Genomic DNA, 25,607 nt, shown 5'->3' with positions numbered 1-25,607 from the left:
GTCCCAGCCTAGCACAGCGCCTGGCACATAGCTGATAATAAATGTGTCTCATTAATAAGGGGGATGGAGGTGGAGGAGGTGGAGGAAATGGAGGTGGAGATGGTGATAGAGGTGGTGATGGAGGGGGGGGGGGCTGCGGGGATGGGGGGGGGGGGGGGGGGGGGGTATTGAGAGGGAAATGTGAGAGTAATTATTCTATTCCATGAACTCGGCCACACCCTTCCATCGTGCTCCAATGGTATGATGAATTTAAAATGCAAAGCGGACAGTGTTGCTTTAATGAGTACAAGAGAACATTCTGTCTCGGGTAGCTCAGATCTGGAACTTTCTACGGTTACACATCACAGGTGTTTTGTTTGATATTTATGTCACTCTAATTAACATCAGAAAATATGCTTAAAAAAAGAAAAAAAGGGAATATTCTTGCCCTTCCAGGAACAGAGCTGGACCCAGGAGCGCTTTCTGCGGTGTCGTGTTTCCTCATACAGCTCTCCCCTCCGCGCCTTTGTTCCCAGCTGTTTTGCTGATACAACGGAGAGAAAGAGACCTCGTGAGCTGGTGTGACTCGGACAGCTTGACTTCTGGCAGCTGCTGGACCTTGGAGCATAATTTCCTCCCTCATGGGTTATCAGAATCAAACACCCCTCACTAATCAGGATTTCAAAGGATGCAGATATCCAGTTTAATTTCAGAGGATTATTCCAAAACAGCTCGGGGTAGGACATTCGGACGTTGAGCCCCCTAACTGTTCCCTCCAACAGGCATCAGAGGCGGCTGGAATCTCGAACTTTTTCCAGGAAAGAAAAGAGATTTCAATATAAAAGAGCAGTGGATGGCGTCAGACAGCCTTGTAGCCCCAGCACTGGGAAAGGTACCTAATCCCCCTGGGCTTTTACTTCCTCCTATGTTAAAAAAAGAGGTTTTGACCAGGTGACCTCTCCAATCTCATCTAGCTCTGAAGTTCTCTGGCTGTAATCTCTAAGGCCTCTTCTTGCTCTAAAATTTGGGAACTGAATAATTCAAATTCCTCTCGGCCACAAGCATCAAGAACCCTTGCCTCGATTTGGTATTGAAAGAGGTGGCAAAGGTTATATTTAGACAAAGGACTTACCTTTTGCTGCTCACTGAGTTTCAATTTTCTTCTGAAGAGTCTGCAATACAACCTCATGCCAAGTATCGTGAAAACAAAATTGTTTACAAAATCCCATGACTCAGAGATCTCACACTGTTCCATAAATGGAAGTGTATATACTAATATTATTCCCCAAAACAGTGTGCCTGGGAAAAGGGTTCCAGGATCAAATACTGTCTGCAGTACTGAACTCAGTACCTTCTTGTCGATGTACCACCTTGCAGACGAGCAGATGAAAGCATCGCACCGCCTTCCCTGGAGAAAACCTCTTGAAATTGGCTTGCCTTAGCATTTCTCCACACTGAACCGCAGAAGTCTATTTCTTGCCCCTCTGAAACATTTTTTTTTAAATCTTTTATTTATTTATTTATTTATTTGAGAGGGAGAAAAATGATGAGAGAGCATGAGTGGGAGGCAGGGAGAGGGAGAAGCAGACTGTCTGCTGAGCAGGGAGCCCGACGCAACCTGGGGCTCGATCCCAGGACCCTGGGATCATGAGCTGAGCTGAAGGCAGACGCTCAACTGACTGAGCCACCCGGTCCCCCCCCGAAACATTGATTATCATTTTCCAAACTAGGGCTCCACAAAACCTACTTAGGAAAGGCTACTCTATGCATCCCCTTCCACTTGGTAGATGGAGTGGAAGAATTCCGCTTGCACTTGGAAGAATTTGCCAGCCCCACCCCAGACTTACTGAATCCGAATCTTTGGAGATGGAGCCCAGAAGTATCAGTTTTCCCCAGCCCTCCGGGCTGTGGCGTACTGGGGCTGTTGGTAGCAAATTTGAATAGCAGAGTGTTGAAAGGTCAGGAATTTTAGGAGTTTGGGAGCCAGTTGATGCCAGCTTGGCAGACTGAAATTTGCCATGGTGAAAGAATTTACACCATGAAAATGGGCAAATGCTCTAATTCAGGGCTTTTCTCTCCGGTCCCAGACCATTGCTTGTGAAACACTTCTCTGCAGGCTGCTGCTTCCACGTGCCCCTTCTGCACAGCACAGCTGGAGAACCAGCGTAATGCAAATATGTGAGAGCAGCACCAGGCATTACGGGGCCAAATTCTGTTAAAAGTTTAATCACTAGTTTTACCGTGTTTTTAGGTATTGCCAAAAAACAAAAACAAAATGGTATGCAAAAGAAAGTCTTGCATTTTCTCCTTAAAGTAGGTAGGAATTATCTAGAAATAGAAAGAAGCAAGTAAGCAGAATCTCATTAGGAAGAGGAAACTTTTACAGACTTTGTAAATTGAGGCATGAAATGGACCCTGCTGACAGATATAATTTTATTACGGTCGAGTCTTTTAGTATTGGGAGGGGGAGAGAAAAATCTAGAGGTATAAAAATATCCCCAGACTATGGATGGTCCCTTTTTCTTCTTAACGTTATAAACTCCTCTTCGCTGCATTTCAGACTGAAAGGCAACGTACCGCACGGCTGTTGAGACTCTCCCTAAGCTCCTTTGTCCCTGGAGGGCCATCGGTGGGGGAGTGGGACGGTACATTATTTCTTTCTTAAAAGGGACTCCTCTGACAGATCCAATTACAGTCTCATTTCGTGTTTGATAGTAAACACAGAGCCCAGGGTGATCTTTTCTTCATGTCTCTGGTTCAAGTACAAGATCCAATGACAGAACCGCCAAGTGCATCGTGAGCCAGGACGGTCGGAGCTTCTGCTTAACATTCGTCCTTCTATTCCCTCCGAAGGGGGACAACCTCAAGGTGACTGCGGGACTAAATGCAGTTTTGCTTGAACAGCTTATCTGGCATAAACACACTCCACTGGGTGTCCTATCCCCAGTCATTAGGACCCGGACCTGCCACCAACAAGGATTTAATCGTTGTGAATTTGGCAGCTCGTCGTGACAGCCAGACACAATGACATTGCCTGTCTCTCCTGTAAATGCCAAGGGGTATACGCTTAAAGACAGGAATCTCTCTTCTCCCGTGCAGGCCTCTGACTTTCTGACAGCCCCCAAAATACACCTGAGGCAAAGTGATGACCAGGAAGGAGATGGGGGTGGATCCCATGTTTATTGGACACCTCACACCTGCCACGCTCTGCCCAGGCATGTTGTGTATTATCTGAAAAAATCTCCACAGCAAACCTAAGAGAGTATTTGCCCTGTCCATTCTTTTCCTGTCCTTTTAAACTAAGGGTCAAATTAAATGCCTTTGAGGCCAGACAGGGAAGGAGGGTAAAATAAATGAAACGAGCAAGGTGCAATCGTAGACACATAACTAAAACTGGTGACTTCTCAGTAGTGAGGAGACAGGGGGAATGGCAGCGACTACAGCAAAATCTGATTTTCATGCCAATACTTTAAATTTTTGAATATAGCCAAGTGATTCAGTTAAAAAAAAAACAACACACAACTCTGTGGACTGAACGAAACAAGTACATGGGCTGGCTCTGGCCACCATCTTGTATCCTCTGTTTCAGGCACGGTCCACCCCATCACCTAGGGCTTCCCAGAGACCTAGAGTAACAGCTGCAGGATGAGCTGGTTCTAGGCCGTGGTGCCGAACCCCTCATATTTACAGTCTGTGCTCTAGCTTTGCGTTTTATGTGTTTCTGGTTCTGGAGCAGTGCTCTGGGTCCCTCCATTTCGATGCACTTCCCTCTCCCCTCTTACCCCTACGGACAAGGTCTCCTCGTTCTGAGCCCGGAGCTCTATCTGCCGCTGTTGTCATCTCATAGTCAAGTGAGAAACTTCCTAGCCCACCCCTGGCCTTATAGACTCTACCCTTTAAACCTAAAACTGGGTTGGAGTGGAGTGGGAAGGATTTCCTGGAGAAAAATTAGGTAATCCCCATTCACAAATGAGGAATCTGAGGTCTACTTGGGTCAGGTAATTTGGCTAGTAAATAAAGTGGAGGCAATTTGGACCCAGATTTATTCCTCCTCCAAAATCCTTTCCTCAGAGTCTCCCTTTTCGACTAAACGGGCTCTGAACTGAATAGGAACCTCTAGGAGATCTGGGATGATACATTTTCCCTTGAAATTCTATAGAAACATTGCTTTCTATTCCCCGGTATATTTGTATTTGGGGTTTTTGTTGTCGTTTTCTGAAAGAGAGAATGTGCATGTGCAAGTTGAGGGGGAGGGGCAGAGGGCAAGGGAGAATCTCAAGCAGACTCCCCACAGAGCAAAGCCTGACGCAGGGCTCGATCTCACGACCCTGACTGAGATCAAGAGCCAGGTGCTAAAGCGACTGAGCCACCCAGACGCCCCTGTTTGTATTTGTATTTGTTTTAATAAAGAATTCGCTATTTTTCCTTCAGGTAAAAATAATGTTTCAGAAATACTTGCTATACTGTTATAAGTCTTTTTATTCCCCAGACTTGGAACCACACCCCCAGGGACACATGCACACCTGTCACGTTGGTGACATGCACATGTCACATCGATGCCATCAGTACTTCCAACCTCTTCCTCGTCCAGTATCTCCCAGGCTCCCCCCAACCCAGACTGCCAACAATCACCCCCTTGTCAGAACGGAAACTTTCAACCTGGGGCTCATAAAACTTCTAAAAAAGCAATCAACAAAATAATTCATTGATTTTTTTTAACCTTTAAAAAAACAGTTGAAAACCTCTAAATGTGAGTTAAGTACGTTTTCATTTGTCTGTTTTTTTCAGATCAGCTATGCGACCTCAGTCACTCAAACTGTTTTGCCAGCAGACAATAGGGAGACTAGCCCAGCCACCAAGGTGGATTCAACCTCTGTACAGTTTTACGGTGTGTTTATTTTTTGTCACTTATCTTTTACCCATAATGGACCAATGGTTCAAGAAAAAAAACATGAAAATTAAAATCGACGTGGAGCCATCGCTTTGAATTATACTATATTAATTCAGGGAATTCATCACATGGTTTTTGTCATCAGATTTAGAGGTTACATGCATCTGATCAAAATGTTATATACCGCATCAAGATGTTTTTAGTGCTTTTTTTAAAAGATCAATGTTAAAACATGCAGCAACTCTTACACCCAATTTGGCTTTAAATTTAATGGGAATAGAGGCCTTGTATACTGAAATACGCTATTTGCAGAAATTTGCCTTAAAATTACAGCCTAACACTTTCTGTCCTGTCAAATAATTAAGGTGAGAAAATAAATTCTTTTAAAAGTTTACCAGTTACTTTTATGGCTCAGATGTTAAGAATGCAAACATCAGATTTTGAAAAAAAACTTTCATCTATTTTCATGTCACAACTTTAAATTTCAATCTACATTTTAAAAACTGTTTACTCCTCAAACAAAACACGTTGCTTTAAAATATATTTTTAACATATTATATTTTTATTTAAAAAAAAATTAGGGGCGCCTGGGTGGCTCAGTCAGCTGAGCATCTGACTCTTGATTTCAGCTCAGGTCATGATCTCAGGGTGCTGGGATTGAGCCCCGAGTCGGGCTCCATGCTCAGCGGTGAGCCTGCTTGAGATCCTCACTCTCCCTCTGCCTCTCCCCGGCTCGTGCTCACATGCTGTCTCTCTCTCAAATAAATAAATCTTTAAAAAAAATAAAATTGCTTTTATCACTTGTTATTAAATTAGAAAAATAAAACTTATGTTTACATCGTTGGGCATTATGACATTTAAAATTAACTTCAAAAATACAATTTTTTTAAAGATTTTATTTATTTATTTGACAGAGATAGAGACAGCCAGAGAGAGAGGGAACACAAGCAGGGGGAGTGGGAGAGGAAGAAGCAGGCTCCCAGCAGAGGAGCCTGATGTGGGGCTCGATCCCAGAACTCCAGGACTGAGCCACCCAGGCGCCCCCAAAAATACAATATTTAAGATGATTTTCGTTCAGAAAATCACTTTTTATCATATGCTACATGGAGAATTTTTTAAAGGAAGTGTTTAAGGTTTTGAATTAATGTGAAAATGGTCTGGAACTTGGAAACATTTTGCTAATTCTGCTTTCATGTAAATTCATGTCGCATGAAGCATATGTTCTTTAAAAACTTGCTATATTGGAGTAAGAACCTGAAGAAATGATTCCCAAATGGTAGAGTATCCAACCCCTAGAAGGGAAATATTTGGGGACTGTGAAGCCCTTTCGTCAAAGTCCTGTATTCTAACTACGTAGGTAAATATCTACTTGCCAAGCTATATAGATTATTCTATTTTTTAGGAGGTCAACCAAAGTTTCACTGAAGTACCCACATTATAGACCTAGGGTGTAGACACACTGTAAGCGTACAGCATTTATAAGGGAAATATTTAAAACCAACTTAAAGAAAATATAAAAATCGTATCTAAAAAGTTTAGATGCTCAGCCAGATTAAAGATACGCAAAGGTGAAAGATTTATGAAGACGTTTTCCTCTAGAGAGCTACAGATATACTATGGGTCCCTTCCCTCTTCTCTACCCACAAGACTCTGCCTTAAGCCTGAAGACGTCTGGGAGCAGGTCACCTGTTCTTCTACAGTGAAAGGCAAGGGATGAATGAGTGTTTCCCTTAAGCAGATTTGGGCCATGGGAGAAAGCCAAAGTCGGGTCAGCAATAAGACCTTCCAGAGCGCTGGAAGAAAACTATCAGCAAGAAGCTGGAGGGGAAAGTTGAATGTCTACTGGTTCTAGAAGGAGCTGACAATGACTACCCAAACTCTAGACAAGGCAGTCAGCAAACTTGTTTTGGAAAGGGTCAGACAGTAAATAACATAGGCTTTGGGGGAGGTAGGAAGTGTATCACGACTACGCAACTCTCTGTTTGTAGCATGGAAACAGTATTAACAAGCCGTAAACAAATCTGTAGGGCTCTGTTGCACTAAAACTTTGTTAACAAAAACAGGTAGCATGCTGGGTGTGGCCCACGGCTGTACTTCCCCAGCTGTGCTCTAGACGCATCAGCCTGGGGTAAAGGAAGAAGGGGAGAGCAGAGCCCGGCTGTGGAAATGCCCAGGGAGGTCCAAGCTACTCTAGCATCCTGCCACGCCTGCCGAAGGCAAAGCCAGCTTACGCAACCACCACGCCACTCGAGAACCTTCCTCACGCCTCGCTTTTTCTCCTTCCCCTGACTCCTACCCTAGACAAGTTAGAAACTGGCCAGCACGCTGGGGAGGGAGAGAAGGGAAAACCAGAGGAAGAGAAATAAAGAAGCAGTAGCAGCCACCCTTTCCTCCCAACAAGCTGCCAGGCTGAGGAAGACAGGGCTGAGAAAGAAGAGAAAATTTGAATTAAATCTAATGCAGAGATCTTGGGCCAAACACACTTCATTTCTGAACTCAGAATGCATTTCCAACTCAAAATGACAATAAACCTGTTTACCTAAGAGTCAGAAAAGTCATGGGTTTGAGAGAGAGGAAGGTAAGTGATATGTTGACTAAATCGCACTTGCTTTTCAAACTTCTAGTGACATTCACAATCACAGAGTCAAGCATTTGCTTTTCTAGGCTGAAGACCCCAGCTATTATGGAGAAACAAGTGGTGACATCATTCATCTCAATTGCTTTTTGCAAACTGTTGACACAAGGAGCCCACCAACAAGGCCACTCAGCAGTGTGAACATTATTGACCCATTGTCGTATCCAGTTTCTCCAATTGTCCAAAACAGATACTTGATTATAGAAGATAATTGGGGATTCTTTTGTCCTTCAATAAATATCGTGACTAATGTATGTCTTCCTTCAAGTAATGTGTGCACATTCACTCAGATACTTTTAATTCTCCAACAGGGTCACGTTTCCAAGGGCTCTCCTGCTTTCCCAAGGGCTGCTGGAAAGCGTATTTGTGGCCTGCAATTCCGAGCAAATGGCTAATTATAGAGAGTGCTTATCAGTTCATTAGTGGCTCTTGAACCGTTGCCTGCGGAATGCCAGCCGAACCAGCAATTTTTCTGACTCTACGCTGTATGGGGCCCCTGGAGCATTTGCAGGAATCAGCGGAAAGCTTGATTCATTCTCAGCTCTTAGACTAGCAAAGACAACAGTAGGAGAATCTATCTGGTTTTTGTTAAAGATATAGAAGAAAGTTTTGTTTGCTTTGTTTTCCATATCCTGAGCTAAAAAGGTTTTTAAAACAAATGGCGTCATCTATTGATCTCAGTGCCTCTGTGCTAAGAATGCTATAACATAAGGTTATCTAACTTCGTACTTGATCCACACTTTCCAAAACGTGTAACTCCTCCGTGTTGTCTCCAACTGCTACCACACAGACACACTTTTCTTGATAATGATGTACTTCCATTATGGCATTTTCCAGTGTTTTGCTTTATGCATGATCACAATGGAGTTCTCTTCTTAACCTGTTAGCTGCTACCAGGGAGAACGGATATGTGTCTATCTCCTAACTTGTACCGTTCTTAGTGTGGTGTATGTGCATCATATGTACTTGGATAATTTTTCTTCTTTTTTTTTTTTTTAAGATTTTATTATTATTTTTTTTTTTATTTGAAGAGAGAGAGACAGCCAGCGAGAGAGGGAACACAAGCAGGGGGAGTGAGAGAGGAAGAAGCAGGCTCCTAGCGGAGGAGCCTGATGTGGGGCTCGATCCCATAACGCCGGGATCACGCCCTGAGCCGAAGGCAGACGCTTAACGACTGAGTCACCCAGGCGCCCCAATTTTCTTCTTTTAAAATCCTATCACATCCACCCAAAAAATGGTGATGGGAAAAAAGAGAGAGAGAGAGAGAGGAGATTGATAGTTACATGAATCTTGGTTGACAGCCAACTCCAATGATCATTTTATTTTTGAGCGCTTTTTATATATGTAATAGCAATTATTTATCAAAAGTTCGTAGCGAATTGGGTCTATACCTCCTGTTTTGCTTTCTTTTTTCAGCAACTCCTTGTCACCAAAAACAAGAGACTCTCTTAAGCAAAGTTGAACTTCTGTCTTCAAAAGGGTGGATTATGCGGAAGACCGTCAGAGTGCTATTATCAGGTTTGAGTGATAAATACCATTTTTAATGAAGGGAGAATTAGGTATGTATTCAGTTTCTCACACTATTCAACATTTCTGTGCTCATTTTCATTCAACAGATACTTAGGGAGAGTCCACCACATTTGAGATAATGTCCTAGGCACTAGGATATGGCAGAGAAAGAGACAAGGCCAAGAACATTATCAGAGGGCGATCACTGTCATGCAAGGATGGAAAGTAGGAGGATGTAAGAGAGTGACCTTGTAGTCAGCTTAGATTGGGTGGTCTAGGAAAGGCCTCTCTGTGAATGTAAATTAAAGTTGATCCGGCTGATGGGAAATAGTCATGCAAAGATCAAGCAAGAGGAAACACATTCCAGAGAAAAATGCTAATGCAAACACCTACAGTAGGAACCAATTCCAAGGAGCCAAAAGAAGCTTAGTGTGGCTAGAGAGCTGTTGCCAATGTGAAGATGCTAAGAGTTGAGCCAGGGAAGGAGAGAGAGGCCGTGAAATGAAGGCTTCCCAAGAAGGGATAAAGATTGGATGTTTTTTCCAAGTTTTAGAAAAAATCAGACAAGGAGGGCATCTAAGTCAAGAGAATAACATAACCATAATCTGATCTACATGTTTTACTATTGTGTCTGGCTGCAGGAGGAAGAATGGATTATAAGGAGATAAGAATAGAAATTAGGGGGCACCCAGTTTGCTCAGTCAGTCAAATGTCTGACTCTTGATCTCAGCTCAGGCCTTGATCTCAGGGTCCTGAGCTCTGGCCCCTGCATATATATTTTATTTGTAAATAAAAAGATTTAAAAAAAAAGAATAGGAAATTAACATGGCAACTGTTATAGTCCTCCATGCGAGAGATGATGGTGGGGTGGGAGTAAAGATGGATTGGGATGGTGGTAAAGATGTAGAAAAGTGGAAGAATGCAGGATAGACTTTGAAGTAGAGTTGGTAGGCCTTGCTGAGGGGTAAATGTTGGAGTAAGGGCAACAGAGGAAATAAGAATTGTGCCTAGACTTTTGTCTTGTGTAAATGGGTGGTGTGGTGGTGCCACTTACTGAAATGGGGCCTACGGCACAGGAGCAGAATGGGGAGGTCTGCAGAGAATAAAGGTCGTTTTAGTGGTGTAGGTTTAAAACAGCATCTGGAAACCCCAATGGAGATGTTAGATAGGCACAAAGATTTGGGGAAGTCCATCCTAAAGTCAGTATTTAGGGGTTATCAATACAGAAAGGGTATTTGATGCCATGAGGATAGTCGAGGTCACCAAATGAAGAACAGAAAGAAAAGTGAAGAAGAAATCCAAGGTCCAATGCCCTGGGATAGTTCTTTATTTAGAATGAGAAGAAAGAAGAGCCATCAAAAGAGCCTGCAGAAAGTCAGCCAGCCAAGTAAGAGAAAAACCAAGCAAATGTGGTGTCACAAAAGCCGGAAGAAGAAAGTGTTCTATAAAGAAAGGAGGAGGCTAAAGCTGTGGTACCTGAAGCTGTGGAGATGTCAAGTGAGGTAAGGCAGGAAGTATGACCATCGTGGTCAGCAGGCAGCACAGAAGGCGTCGGTGAACCATCACAACAGCCTTAATGGAGAGGTCAGGCCAGAAGCTGAGTGAAATGGGGATGACGTCCGTAACTACGGAAGAGTCACTTAAGACATTTCACTGAAACAAGGAACAGAGTATTTTTTTTTCCCCAAAAATCTTTATTGGTCAAGTGCTAAGTGTCAGGCCCTGTGCTAAGTACTGCTGGGGCACAGAAAGATAAATACATATAATGCGTGTTTTAAAGTCTCACAGTAGATGGTAGAACATCGGGAGTGGATGAGTAGTTGCCTGTATTTGTCATCGATAGCCGTAGTAATGCTATGTAACAGACTGCATCGTGGTAAGCATTTATTCTTGCTCATAAGCCAGCTGAAGGGTTCTGCTGACCCAGGTCTGACTCAGGCTGGGCTGGGCTTGTTCACATGACTATGCTTGGGGGCTCTCCAGTGCCAGGACCCTTGTGAGCGGGAGAGTCACATAACCACAAGGCTGGCCTTGACCACTAGTTCGGAAGAAGATCACCTGCCAAAGATGAGAATGAGAACAGCATCCAAAGAGGAACAGAGATCATTATGGAAGAGTCTCAACAATAAATACCATTGAGCCTGAATCCAAACATGCCTGATGTCTTCCATCCTGAACGTCCTAGTAATGTAAACCCAAAACTTCCCCTTTGTGTTGAATATAATCTGCATTGGGCTCTGTCGCTGGCAACCCGAAGAGTTCTAATACATCCGATGTTGGGACCTTTAAAATATATATATATCTCCCCACTGATGATTTAATCAAAGAGATATATATTTTTTAAGGGGGATTTAGGAAGAGTCATTCTCATAGACTGGTTGGGAGAGATAAGAACCTGCTGAAAGGAAGTCAAGCTGGAGGGAGTTTCATAATTTGGTTCCTAGGGATAAAAAGGAGAATCCCATTTCCCTGGCCAGCAGCTGATACTTCGTTGGTACACACCAGAACGCACCATGCCTGGTTGTTTAATGCCAGAGTCCGTTCTGATAAGGAACATCCACATTTTCCGATTGTTAAGTATCTTGATTATCACCCCTGCCCATCCCTATGCTGCAGTATATTTTCAATAGAATGAAATTGCTTCGAAACATTTTAGAATTCTCTTTTCTGTCTGCCTGTGATGTATGACCTCAATTATTTCCACCTTGGATATCAAGATGCAACAGAAATAAATTTGCCTGCAGCCTGGATGAACTGGCTCCCCATGAGAGGGACTGACTTCACTGGCTCTTCTCCTTTCACCAAGTCATGCCGAAATAATCAGAACAGACCCGGGCAGAATTCAAATGGCAGTCACATCCAGACTATCAGAGACATTGACAGGAGGCTGACCCCTGGCCACAAGGTGCCAGAGGCAGACAGGCAGGAAGGAAGCCAGGGAGAAATAGAGGTATGAAAACCTGTGAGAATTATGTTGGCAACGCACAGTGTGCCCACAAAATCCAGAGGGTCAGGGCTTGCGGAATACCCCCAAAAGATGCCTGGTCCCCACCTCAAAACACCTACCCTGCCCACTACTGCTCAAAATCGTACCACACAAACTTGATTATTTGGTCTAAGGAAATAATCAAGCGAATGGGCAGCGGTTGAAACTTTATAATAGCAATCATTCGAAAACAATCTCCATGTCCAGAGCTTCCTCTGACTGGCCGCAGAAATTATGATGTGCCCATATATTGGGCTACTGTCATCCCATTAAGCCAAAACTGTGTCACATGCACTCCTACCTACAGAAGAGTCTGGGGATAAAAATCGTTTTAGTTGAGGATACTACTATTTTGAACAAAATCAGAGTTGTCTTCATCAGAAAGAGGAGTGGATATTTGTAAGTGACTTGCTGTAGCTACCATACAACTTAAATACCCTGAAACATGGGGTTGTTTAAGTGATGAATGGTACAGCCACAGGATGGAATTCTCTGCAGCTGCTGGTAGCTTAATTAGGAAAGGTGGAGTAGGAAAGTGTATAGTAAATGTGCTGGGCATTTCAAATGAAAAAAACAAGCTGAAGAAACGTAAATGATATGATCATGAATGTGTGTGCGTGTGCAGGCAGGTAGATATCTCCTTATACATGCTTAAGGAAGTGTTATCATAGCTACTTCCGGAAAATGAGACTGAAAAAGAGTGTGACAGTTACTTTTCACTTAAATCCATAGTATTTCTTTTTTTTTTAAGATTGATTTGTTTTACAGAGAACACAAGTGTGAGCACGTGCAGGGGGAGGGGCAGAGACAAAGGGAGAGAGAAACTCAAGCAGATTCTGCACTGAGTGAGGGGTCCGAGGCGGGGCTCGATCTCACCACCCTGAGATCAGACCTGTGCAGAAACCAAGAGTCAGAGGCTTAACTGGCGGCACTGCCCAGGAGCCCCTAAATCCGTACTATTTGTTTTGCAATTGGAATCACAGCATTTCTTAGTGTAAAAATACTCCATTCTAATCTGGTAATTTGCTTCCGGATAGGTCTAAATACAACAACATTCTGGGCAAATCTGCCTCAATCCTGTGCCCTGGGATCATCAACAAGAAGTGTGTTTATACCATGATTCCATTTCAGCCAAGAAGGCTCATCAAAGAAGGAAGCGTACACCCCCCTGAGAGACTATCTCAGAGAGAAGCCCACCCAAAGTTTGGAGGGCAGGATATCCATTCCTCTCCATGAAACCTTTTTCTCTAAGGTGAGGAATATACTCCTGTTTCTAGATTCACGTTGATGGATCTGATTTATTTTTCATCACCCCAGAGAAAGTCCTTCTTTGTGTTGAAGTTAAAATCCTGTGCGCAGCCTATAATTCTAGTTCTGTTGGGCTGGTAGAAAGTTGGCCATCCTCCTCCTCCATGTTGTCATTGAAAGCTGGAATGCTTCCTGGTGGCTAAAAAAATTAAATATGTATATCCAGGATTTGGAAAACTAAACCAGAGCAACTCAGACAAAAGCTTAAAGTTTCTTTGTGTGTTTTATGTTAACATTTTGTGAGAATTTTGCCCTCTGCTCCACGAGGTAGCTATGACTGAGTCACATAAAGATAATCTCCGTCACCCCCACACGGATACTGAAATAACTGGATGCCCCGAAAAGACGCGTCGTGCCTTTGCAAAGACCACCCTCGAAACTATATTCCCACGGATTATGCTTCCATATGACCTCACCCCACAGACTTCTCAACTGTAAAGTCAACCATTCCAATTCTCTAACCCATGGGCAGGGGCCCCCTCTTCAATCCTTCCCATTTCCCCCTCATTTTTCTCCAAAACCTATTCTATCTCACCAGTACCCTTAAAACATGGTGCTCAAAAATTCACTGTGGCACTCCAATGAGATCGTGTTTTAAAAGGCCTCTATTTATGGCCCTATTTTCTCTCCCCTTATTTGTACACCCCCTACTTATTTGTACCTCTGTACTTCCTGGAACAAAAAGAAAGCACTGAATAATCAAATCAATTAGTATTACTGACCTCACCACTAAAGACTCATGTAGCATCACATGGTGCACAATAGGATTAATTAACATGCCAGAGTGACAATACTGAAAGAATAAACTAGAAAAGTCCCAGGGAATTTTTAATAGAGTACATGAGTTATAGAATAGAAAATTGGTCAGAAATCAGTAAGAGAGGGGCGCCTGGGTGGCACAGCGGTTAAGCGTCTGCCTTCGGCTCAGGGCGTGATTCCGGCGTTATGGGATCGAGCCCCACATCAGGCTCTTCCGCTATGAGCCTGCTTCTTCCTCTCCCACTCTCCCTGCTTGTGTTCCCTCTCTCGCTGGCTGTCTCTATCTCTGTCAAATAAATAAATAAAATCTTTAAAAAAAAAAAGAAATCAGTAAGAGAGACAGGAAATCAAACAAGTATTGCATAGAGTGAACAACCAAATGGTAAGTTTCTAAGACCCAGCATCAGGACCAACCTACCCATCACATCACATAGCCTGAGGGAGAGGGTGCTCCAAGAAGTCTGCTTGGTTCCCTGACCAATGCTGGGCCATCCTGCCTGGCCACACACCCCACACTCGTATGTTCCAGCCCATTCTGATGACTCTACCTCCAGATATCCCTTGCTGCTCCTGACCTCCTCACTCTGTCCAACACCAGATATTTTAGCTTCTCTCATACTAAACATGGCTCCCTGAAATTGCATTCATCCCTCCAACTACATGTGCTCCAGAGAACATCCAAGCCTGGTCCAACACATCCTCCAGACAAAATCCAGGCTGGCACTAGCCAGCAAGACTGAAGGTGCTGCTGGGATTGTCCCAGGCCCTGAAGAGAACTGAACAGTGGTCTGGCAAAATTTCTAGCATATTTTAAAAGGAAATGTTTTTGTCCAGATATACATAGTCGGATTTGAATAATGCATATATGATAGGACTCCACTGATTGTCGTTCCAGAACTAGAAATGCATAAAGGATTTGGAGAGAAGCTAGGAAAGAATAAGCATTGAATAAATACAGGGAAAAACATGCTTTGTAGCTTTCATTTGTAGATGGAAATTTTTATTTGGTTACAAAGAAAAAATTTCTGATTCTCAGGCAAAAAAGTAAGAAGATGAAATGATTCCGATTATGAGTGTCTTTCCCTGAAAAACTTTTAAATAAGATTTCTTTGCTATCCAGAGGCCAGAGTATACAGTAGATGAGTGATCCCCAAATCTGCTTGATTAATAGAATCAGTAAAGAAGAATTTTAGATGCAGAATTCAGACTTAATGAATCAGAATCTTGAGAGAGAACCAGGAAATTTATTTATAAACCTAAAAATCTAAATCTGTTTCTGGTGGTTCTCCAGGTCTGGGAGCCATTGTGACGATGACATCTATTGCACCTTCCCAAGCTAAGATCAGACTTTTTGTTCTCTGAGACTGGACAGTAGTTACAAGCTTTTGTCTTGTTATATTGAACTTTTTCTTTAAAAAGTTTTATTTATTTGAAAGAGAGAGAGTAAGCAAGAGAGAGAGCACAAGCGGCGGGGAGAGGCAGAGGGAGAAGCAGATTCACTGCTGAGCGGGGAACTCAATGTGGGGCTCCATCCCAGGACCCCAGGATCATGACCGGAGCCAAAGGCAGATGCTTAACCCACTGAGCCACCCAGGCACCCCACTATAATGAACTTTTAAATAATAATCCCTGCTTTTGTTCAAGACTAATGTCATACACTTGGGAGTATATTAGCCCCACTTAGAAGAATTCTTCCTTCTCTAAGAACTTCCCAATCTATAGCAAGGCACCCAGCAGACTCTTTTAGATGATACAACCGAATCCGCTGGCTTCTGTTTAGTGGAATGGGAATGTTCCAAGCTGAGTGGGTGGGAAGCCCAGCCCCCTAGAAGTCTGAAATTGGGAGCAAGAGTGAAAGTTAGTCTCTCAGCGTGGCTAGACCTTGTGAACTTGGGAACTGCTGGCTGCCATCTTCCACTGGACCGAGAGATAGGAAGAGATTTTCCCTAAGAAAGAAGATATCAGATGCATAGAAAGAAGCAAGAGCCCAGCAAGAGTATGCTCTGGATTTCTACCAGGTTTCCAGGCACCCATTGCAACCTTCCCTAGGCCCTCAATGCCTTCTAGCCCTGGGGTTCCATAAGCCACCCTTCCTTCTTACAATTATTTTTGTTATTTTAAAGCTACCTCAAGACGTAACTTGCAGCAAGTGACCTACTCAATGTGCCTACTAACACTTGACAATGAGTGACATGTTCTCCAGGGAAGAGAGCTTCCATGTCCCTCCCTGCCATGGTGACCAAAGTCATTCTTTTTCCAAGTGCAACAGTTCAGAGGACATATGACAGCTTCCTTTCTATTTGAAGATCTCTGTATACTATGTGTCTATGAATACTGATATGGTGGAAAAAATCATTGATGTTCTTTATTAATATGGAAAAAAAATGCCCAAACATGGTCTGGGACAAAATCATTTTGTAAGATTATTTACAACCTTCTTCTGGGAAAAAATTACCATCCTGAATAAAAAAATGCTTAAACAATTTTCTGATAAACGTTAATTAGCTTAAGATCTCTTCTGGGAACTTGCTACCCACCCTTTTAGCTGTCTGTCAGGAATCAAATGGTATTGAACCAGACATTGCTTTTTATTATATCCAGTCAAACAAAGATTATCCAGGCCATTCTCTTTTCCTATAAAACATTCTTACCAAAAAAATATCTTGAATTGATCTCTTTGCTTGCAGCAGGTGTGAAATGAAATTTAACAGCAGCTCATAGCAAAATTGTCAGAAAATTTTTAAAAAATCATTTTGTTGGGTCTTTATAAAGGCTTTTTTTTAGTTATTGCTGAAGTTTACATTAGCCAATTGGTTGTGACTTTACTTGAGTCCTCTTTAGACAAGTTTTTTGTTGTTTTGTTCAAAAACATCCCACCCAGCATTGCTAATGGATTACAATATCTGCTGTCCTTTTAGAGCTCTTCAAAATCTCGCTGCTCTATTACTTGAAATGCTTCAGGACTCTGCTTCAAAAGCTCGCCTGTCTACAGCTCTCTCACCTTTACCCTTGCTCATCTAGAGTGCAGTTGGGCATCTGATACAACTAATTTGCTCGTCCCGGAAGAACCCTTCCAGATTGTGTTTTCCTTTCTGGCATTACTTAGATCCCGATTGCTGGGCATATCGCAAAACAACATCACTCTCCTTTTCTTTTGCCAGTTAATGTATGTGTGTGTTCGTCCATTACGTCAAATCTTTGTTAGTATCCACTATGTACAAAGTATCCTTTACATTTCCTGTCCTCCAGAAGCTAAGGGAATAGATAAGAACAAACAAAGCTCCTAATGCAACAGATCCAGACCACCTCCTGCTTCAGGGTGCTGCTGCACCCCATTAGACACGTCCGATGACATCTAAGAGCAGTTTTAAATATTGAAAAGAAATGCATAAATGTACCCAAGTCTTTCAAAGAAGCAACGACCAGACACGACCTTGCACAACCCAAAGCCGCTGTCCTGAGGATCTCGTCCTCCACACCCTACAGCAGCTGCCTCCTTTAAGTCTCTTCTCCTACCCCGATTCCAACAAGGGATTGCCTTTTTCTTTCTCTGTCTCAACCCCTTACCTTAGTCTAACCTTGCCAACTGAGCCTGTTCTTTCAGAAGTAGCTCTAGGTCCTTTCTCGCCATTTAAGGTTTTTTGAGCATCTAAAACTTTATTATCTTAAGGAGTAGAAGCCCAGGCCTGGAAACTGTTCCATCAACCAGATGGCCTCCGTCTTTACTCGTGGGTCCAGGGGAGTCAGCAAGACTGCCTATACTCCCGTAACAATAGCTCTGCCTCCAGGAGAGCTGTGATGTCATACCACATGGGATAAGGGCCATAGACAAGTTCAGAGGCACCAAAGGCATCTGGAGGAGTGCAAGCTTGTTTCCGTTTGTGAGAACTAGCCAAGTTTCATGGGCCGAGGGATGCAAATCAACTCAAAGTTGAGACGTGAGTCATCCAGACCGCCTCAAGCATGACGATCATGTGGGTAGAAGACGGGAACTTGCCACACCGGCCTCCCTGCCTGCCGCTCTGCAGCCTGGCCAAAGCCATTCTGTCTGCGTTGCTGTCTGGATAGCTCAAGTCATTTGCTGAGACTCGGCCAGGGTGGTCACGGGCCAGCCACAATGGTACTACACAAAGCGTAGAAGAGAGTCTGCTGATAGAACAAACCTACCAGCGTGGAAAGGAGTTAACGCAGCAGGCCTGAGAATGCCTCTCTCTAGAAAGGGCTGCTAGCCAGCTTGCCCTTTGACATGGGAACTTGGATTTCAGGACAATTCCCACCACTCCCGGAACTGGTAAGAAAGGCTTTCTGTGCTCCATTGTGCAAACCATGTGATTTCTGCTGAACACCTGCTTTCCTTCTGGGAGTCTGGAATTGTAGTGTATGCTGAGGAAGAATGCCTGTGTGACCAGTCTCCAACAAAACTCTGGGACACTGAGTCTCTAATGAGCTTTGCTGGTCACAGCCCATTGCTGGAGAAATCAAGTCTATCCTGTGCAATTCCATTGGGAGAGGACTCTTGGAAATGTGTGCCTGGTTACCCCCAGACTTCACCCTGTGCACCATTTCTCTTTGCCAATATTGCTTTGACTCCTTTTGCTGTGATAAACTATAGCCGTGCAACTCACAGAAACTCAGCATGGTTTTGAGACTCCTGACAACATGACCTCTCCTACTTAAGGAGTCTCATCTCATTACATTCCTACCCTTGCTCGCTCTGCTCCTTTCTGTTCCTCAAACAATCCGAGTTCTCTCCTGCCCCAGGGCCTTTGTATGTACTACCTCATCTGCCTTGAATGTTTTTCCCTGTAACCTCTTATGGCTTATTCTTCAGGTCTCAGCTTCTGTGTAACCGCCTCAGAGACCTTCCCTGACCACCACCAATTGAGTAATTACCTCTCACATCACCTGTGTATTTACTGTCTACCAATCTAACCTATAATTGTCTTTTTTATTTACTTAAAGACAATTAGACTGCAGTACCATAGGGCATGGGAGTACTTATCTTGTCCACACTATAGTCTTAACATTTTTGACACAAGAAGAATTCGATCTGTATCTGTTGATAGGTTAAATGAATAGACCCCTGCATTCAGATCAAAACATCCAAGGTGGTAAGAGAGGAGTCTTAGAAATCCATTCCAGCATCTTCCATCCTATTAGAAGTCCATTTTACATACACTGGAATTCCTTTTTAAAAAAAAAAAAGAAAAGAAAACGCCGCTGTTCTCTCTGGGTGCGTGTCCTTTCAAGGCTGATTTGAGCACTTCTCCTGAAACACCGCAAACATTTTAGTCCCTGTACAAACAGCTGGCTGGAATTGACCTGAACTCATGTCTCACTGGGAGACTCAGGGATTAGTAATGACCCTGCTTGCTATTGGTTAGAACTCAGATGCTGGCAAGGCAGGGCTCCGTCAACATATTTCAAAATGCTTGCTCCCCAGTGACCTCCTCCTCTTTGCATATATTTACAAGAGTTACAAAACAAATGCCAAATGCTGAGCAATAAAAGAAAAAAACTTTCAGTTTGGATTTTGAAAGTCAGTGGCTCTGCAAAAACACAAAATAGCAGTGCCAAAATGTGAACAAAGTCAAGTATGAATAACTTCCCTAATGATTTCCTCTCTTCCAGAAGCTTTTGGATCATTCAAAGGACCTGGCCCTATCTTCTGAAAACTGCCGTTCTTCTTTCCAGTGAAAAAAAAGCAGAGGTCAAAGACAAGGGCCCCTCTAAAATGCGCTGCTATTTAAGGACCCCTTCGTGATCAGAGTTCAAAGCCAAAAGACTTCAACGAAGTACTAGGGCTCATCAGGCTATCCAGAACCACACTTTCATTTTGCAAAGATCGGGGTGTGTCCTAGGTGTAGAAGGAGACCTGATCTTGCGTCACGCTTGGCTGGCGGAGACAAGATGAAATCTGCTAGATGCAGTGTTGTCTTTAGCCTGTATGTCCTTGGCCTTGACCCGAACCATGCTAACCTTTCAAAGTCATACCTCCTGCCACTTTCCAACACATACCTTAATCTCCCATCACACTGAAATTTTTACAGTTATTCACATAGGCCAAGCTGTTTTACACTTCTGGGTCTTTGTACATAGCCTTTCTCTACGTGTATGTATTTCTCCTTCCTTTTCTACCTTGAGGAAAACTACACATTCCCCAAGAATCTGATCAGGTACGACCCCCTTGGTGAAGCCTCCCCGGATTTCCCAGTCAGTGGCTCCCTCCTCTGTGTTCCTATTGCCCTTTGGGGAACCCCTGATTATAGCACTTAGAATATTGTATTTTGTGTGTGTGCGTGCGTGTGTGTGTGTGTGTGTGTGTTTCTCCCCTGCAGCCAGGCCACGAGTTCTTTGGGGACAGCCAAATCCATTCATCTTTACAGTTTGGGAGCTTTGTAAGTACTGATGAACTAGCCGGAGAATCAGAATTGAGACTTCAGGCGTTTGACTCCAAGTACTAACCTCCAGACTGTTAGGATAAAGAAGACTGAATGTAATATGTGGTAATGCGTTGGAGATTTCCACGTACAGCGTTCTAAGAGCTTTGATAGAAAAAATTGGAAGGAATTTTGTATACCAAAGGAAGCATCGACTGTGTTCTGCCTTCCTTCACACACAGGTTGTATATCAGAATTTTCTTCCCTTTCAGAGTATTAGAGCCCATACTCTATAAATGTTGTTTACGTTTTATGGAGTATAGAGCCCTCTGGAGCCCAGCTCCCACCCCTCCTCATCCAGGCCGTGTGTTCCGGAAGGTCTTTACACAGCAAGGGAATATTAATGCCCAAGCTTTATGGAAGATTGGCTGTAGAAAAATTAACTGATAAAGCCCAGGACCATAGGAAGAGAATTATGGCATGTGTGGCTATTTATCTCCAAGAAGATTTACTATCTCACCTGAAGAGACACGCTGCTGGGTGACAGGAATTTATTTACAGTTCAAGCCTGACCTTTTTCCATGTTGAGGGAGATTGCCTTACTGGGTAGCTCGGGGATTTATTGTCCCTGTTTAACAGCAGTGACATTTCCTGACTATTGGCTGCAGAAGCCCTTCTAAGCTCAAGCACAGAAAATCCTGACCCTTGTGTCCCACCTCTACCTAGGGGCACAGTTCTCGGGGGAAAGTATCAGTAGGTTTAAAGGACAAAGTTTCTTGGAAGAGAATGAGAGCACAGGGGATAGCGTGATGCTTTGCCACCTCCCCTAGAAATCAAGACAGGTAAGTTCAGGTAGACGTGGGACCCTAGGAGCCCAGCAGGGTGAGAGGACAGGGGGCAGATGCAAGGGTATAAAACTGCAGGGAAATGAAATAGGACCCCCCTTGCCACTCTCTTCTTCTCCTTTGGCACCCTTCTGCCCCGTAGCTAGGTCACAGAACCACAGGTTTCCAAACCAGGGAAGCAGCCCTCAAACTGGCTTCTGCTCCAATCGCAGGTAATCTTTATCCATACACTGAACAAACTGACAAGCGGCTCTGTGTATCCTAGGTATATTTTAAATTTCCTTTTGCTTAATCCTCATTTCTTTTTTCCCCTTCACTTTCACCATTTCTATAGACTTTGGGGTTTTCAAAATATTTTTAAAATATCTCCAAGGAAATTCAAAATAAAAAAAATCTCTCAGATGCAGAAAACACAATGTATTGGTAATTGTGATTAATAAAACCAATGTTCCCCATTAAATTAGATAGTGAACTTGATTCAAGACAGGGATATTTTTAACTGAGAGAACTGTTTATATGCACCAAATTTAATGAGTCGCTTCAAGTATAGCCTGTTTGACTTCATTAGACTCACAGAGATAAGTATCATATGCAGCAATTAGCCAAGAGAATGTCGATTTAACCATCAAATTGCCCATCCCCCTCTGCAGTGTGTGCCATTAATCACAGTCATCTATAAAACTTCGAGACACAAATGGACATGAATTACTGTGTTCTTCTGAAGGAATTTCTTCTTAATATTCCACGCATCTTTTATTCATGTTACAAGTTACATTTACTGCTTCAAAGTATGGAATGAAAAGACTCAAAAGAGATCTAGTTATCATATTGGACAGGTTTTTCCAACCCATTTTTTAAGCAGAGAAACTTTTCTCCCCCCAAAAAAGAGACCCAACAAATAAAATAAAAAAGAGCAGAGATTCTCATCAGGAAGTCTTGGAGACCCATTTCTCTCTCTGTGTCTCTTTTTAAAGATTTTATTTATTTATTTATTTATTTATTTATTTACTGCAAGCAGCATGAGCAAGGGGAGGGGTAGAGGGAGAGGGAGAGAGAGAATCCCAAGCAGATGCCATGCTGAGTGTGGAACCCGACATGGGGCTCCATCTCACAACCCTGAGATCATGATCTGAGCAGAAATCAAGTGTCAGATGCTTAACCAACTGAGCCCCTGAGGGGTCCCTGGAAACCTATTTCTTTGGGGTCTCATCCCCTCCTTGTAGTTGGCCTGGCCAACCCCCAGCCAGGGTCCTAGGGTACCAATATAGGATATAGAAGTGCTAAACCCTGACTCAGGACAGTTTGAAAGCAGAAAATCTGGAGGGAAAAACTCTCACTTTATAGTCGAGAAAAATGAATCCAAGACAGGTTAAACTACTTTCTTAAACCCAATCAACTGGTTGCTAACCTGAACCTAGAGCCCAGGTGTCTACGACACCAAACTGATTCCCATCAATATCCCCGTCTCTTCTGGAGCAGACTGCTGGAAAACAAGCCTTTTACATCTGGGTAGAGAAGATGTAATTTGCTGCTGCCTTCACTGCCCAAGGTAGAAGTCATTTTTTATTACATAATTTGAGATGGCAGTTAATGAACATCTATCAAGCCACAAACATGGAGTTTCTTCTGTTAAAAAGAGAACTGCTGTATTATTCACAATAGTCAAGGTATGGAAACAGCCTAAGCATCCATCGGTGAATGAATGGACAAAGAAGATGTGATATGTGTACATACATACATCTCTACACAGTGGAACATTACTCAGCCATGAGAAGGAAGGCAATCCTGCCAGTTCTAACAACATGAATGGACCTTGAGGACATTATGTTCAGTGAAACAAGCCAGAGAAAGGCAAATATTGCAGTGGTATCACTTATATGTGTAATCCTTAAAAAAAAAAAAATCAGACTCATGGAAACAGAGCAGAAAAGTGGCCAGGGGCTGGAGGGTGGGGAAAATAGGGAGAGGTTTGTAAAGGGTACCAGCTTTCAACTATAAGATGAATAAGGTCTAAGGATCTAATGCAAAACATGGTGACTATAGTTGAGAACACTGCATGGTATAACTAAAATTTGCTGAGAGAACTTAAATATTCTTACCAAAAATAAATAAATAAATATAAACAAACAGTAAGGTGATGGATGTAGTAATTAACTAGATGGGGGGATCTTTTCACAATGTGTACGTTTTTTATTAAATCACCATGATGTACATTTTAAATATCTTACAATTTTACATGTGATTTATATCTCAATAAAGCTGAAATTAAAAAAAATTAAGTGTATTCCACATAATCTATAGCCATGAATCCCCACCAACTACATTTTAGTTGTCAAATTTGTAATATGAACAATAATGCTTAAATAGCATTTGAAAAATATAAAATGCTGCATAATTTAGACATAAGAAGATGAAGTTATTTCCTAAAAATGAGAACATGAAACCATAAGTCTTGTTGCCTAAACGCCACATACCTGTCTCTGTGACAGTTGCCTGTCTCCGGACAATGGAGATGCAAGGTCGCAAGTAAGAGAGGACAGCCGGTGACACAGGGAACAAACATGGTCCTAAGGCGAAGTGGCCTGTTCAGACATTCAGATGCTCAGAGTGGCTGCTGGCCGCATGTTCCTTGTTTCTTTTCTACAGTAAGCTTATTTTTCTCGCCATTTACATCAACCCTGAATTTAAGGTAACTATTTCCTGTTACTGTTCATTTTACTTTGTTTATACTGGGGAAAAAAAGAAAAGGAGATAAGGTATTCCCAGTAGAATATAAGGTGATCCAAGCTAATTAGATGCAGTAAGAGCCAAGTGACAGATTAGCCTTTCATCCCATTAGCCACGTGCATAAACCAAAGTCATAAACATTTAGTAAGTTGTCATTTATTTTAATGCTTTTTAAATGTGCTAAGGAGAAAAAAATTTATGATGTGTTTCTCCAGCATTCTGGTTATGAAGCTTCTATTTATCAATAACTAATTTATTTCTATAATGGAATACCAGTTTGCCAAGAATGCTTCACATAATAAATATGTGGAATTAATGTATAAGTCTCTAATTATTGAATAATATAGGTAAGGATATAAGTAGTTCCTGAAGAAGTTATATGTACTGAATGTGCAACAAACAATATAAGAAGGAAAAATGTTTTAGGTGGTTTCAGGGAAAGAAGGATTTAAAAAACCACATGGGTAAGACAAATACCATATGATCTTACTTATATGTGGAATCTTAAAAACAAAATAAAACAAGAAAACCAAGCTCAGAGATGCAGAGAACAGACTGGTGGTTGCCAAAGGCAGGGGGTGGAGGTGGGCAAATGGGGGAAGGGACTCAAAAGGTACAAACTTCCAGTGATAAACTGAACAAGGATTTAGTCATAGGGATATAATGTATAGCGCGGTAACTATAGTTACACTGTATTGCATTATTTGAAAGTAACTAAGAGAGCAGAGTTTAAAAGTTGTCATTACAAGAAAAAAAATTTGTAACTATGTATGGTAACAGATATTAACAGCCTTATTGTGGTGATCATTTTACAAGATATACAAACATCAAATCATTACACTGTATACCTGAAACGAATACAATGCTATATGTCAATTACACCTCAATAAAAAATAATAATAAAATTTAAATTTAAGAAAGTTGCATGGGTTCAAAATTTTGCCATAAATAAAACCCCAAAGCTCAGTTTGCCACCCACTTATTAAAAACCTAAATTTCAGTCCAAAGAATTTAGCACCCCCCAGCAAGTTTTCTGTAATAGGATTTAAAGGCTTACCAGGATATGTCTGTTAGGTACAAAGGACGGCCTCTGCAGCACACTCGCCTGGAGGTTTGCCTCAGTAAACCTATTAAGTCAAACATAGTCACTTAAGTTTGATCCAATAAATGCAAAGTTTCGAGATCACCAGCAATTTGCTAAACCTGATTAATTAACCTGACATTCAATTGTTAAAAATACCTTACTAGAAATAAAAATTGTAAATAATTTTAAGTAATTCACCTGTTTTCCGTGTGTACACTGCTTCAGCGTTGTCCCCAGCTCAGGTTCATTGGACCTTATGTTATACGACCGGGTTTCTATGTATAAGGTGGCTGAAACTGATGACCGTTTTTCTTCCCAACCACAAATGGCGATCTTATTACTGACCATACAGTTTCTTTGCTGTAACCACCTAATAACTCAGTTTTATTTCAGTGTTTATGGAGCCAATGCACCCTGACCAAAGGAGAAGATGTAGCAGGGGAAAATACTTGACATGTATTGGGGAATATGAAACGTATGTATCAGTGCAGTTCTTAGTTCCTT

The 25,607-nt window shown here is 42.4% G+C and overlaps 1 long non-coding RNA gene across 1 annotated transcript in view; it reads left to right on the top strand.

Annotated features, from left to right (window-relative positions):
• Positions 1-13,390, top strand: part of LOC121104391 — a 64,131-nt gene extending 50,741 nt beyond the window's left edge. The window contains exons 5-7 of the long non-coding RNA XR_005836671.1: positions 4,768-4,867; positions 8,922-9,023; positions 13,038-13,390. This is a non-coding gene — a long non-coding RNA (uncharacterized LOC121104391). The remainder of the gene's footprint in view (positions 1-4,767; positions 4,868-8,921; positions 9,024-13,037) is intronic.
• The last annotated feature ends 12,217 nt before the right edge of the window (positions 13,391-25,607 follow it).

The sequence above is a fragment of the Ursus maritimus genome, unplaced genomic scaffold (assembly GCF_017311325.1).
Source record: "Ursus maritimus isolate PB19 unplaced genomic scaffold, ASM1731132v1 scaffold_21, whole genome shotgun sequence".
In the NCBI taxonomy this organism is placed as follows: Eukaryota; Metazoa; Chordata; class Mammalia; order Carnivora; family Ursidae; genus Ursus; species Ursus maritimus.
Note: the sequence above shows the minus strand (reverse complement) of the source record. Positions and strands in the feature narration are given on the sequence as shown.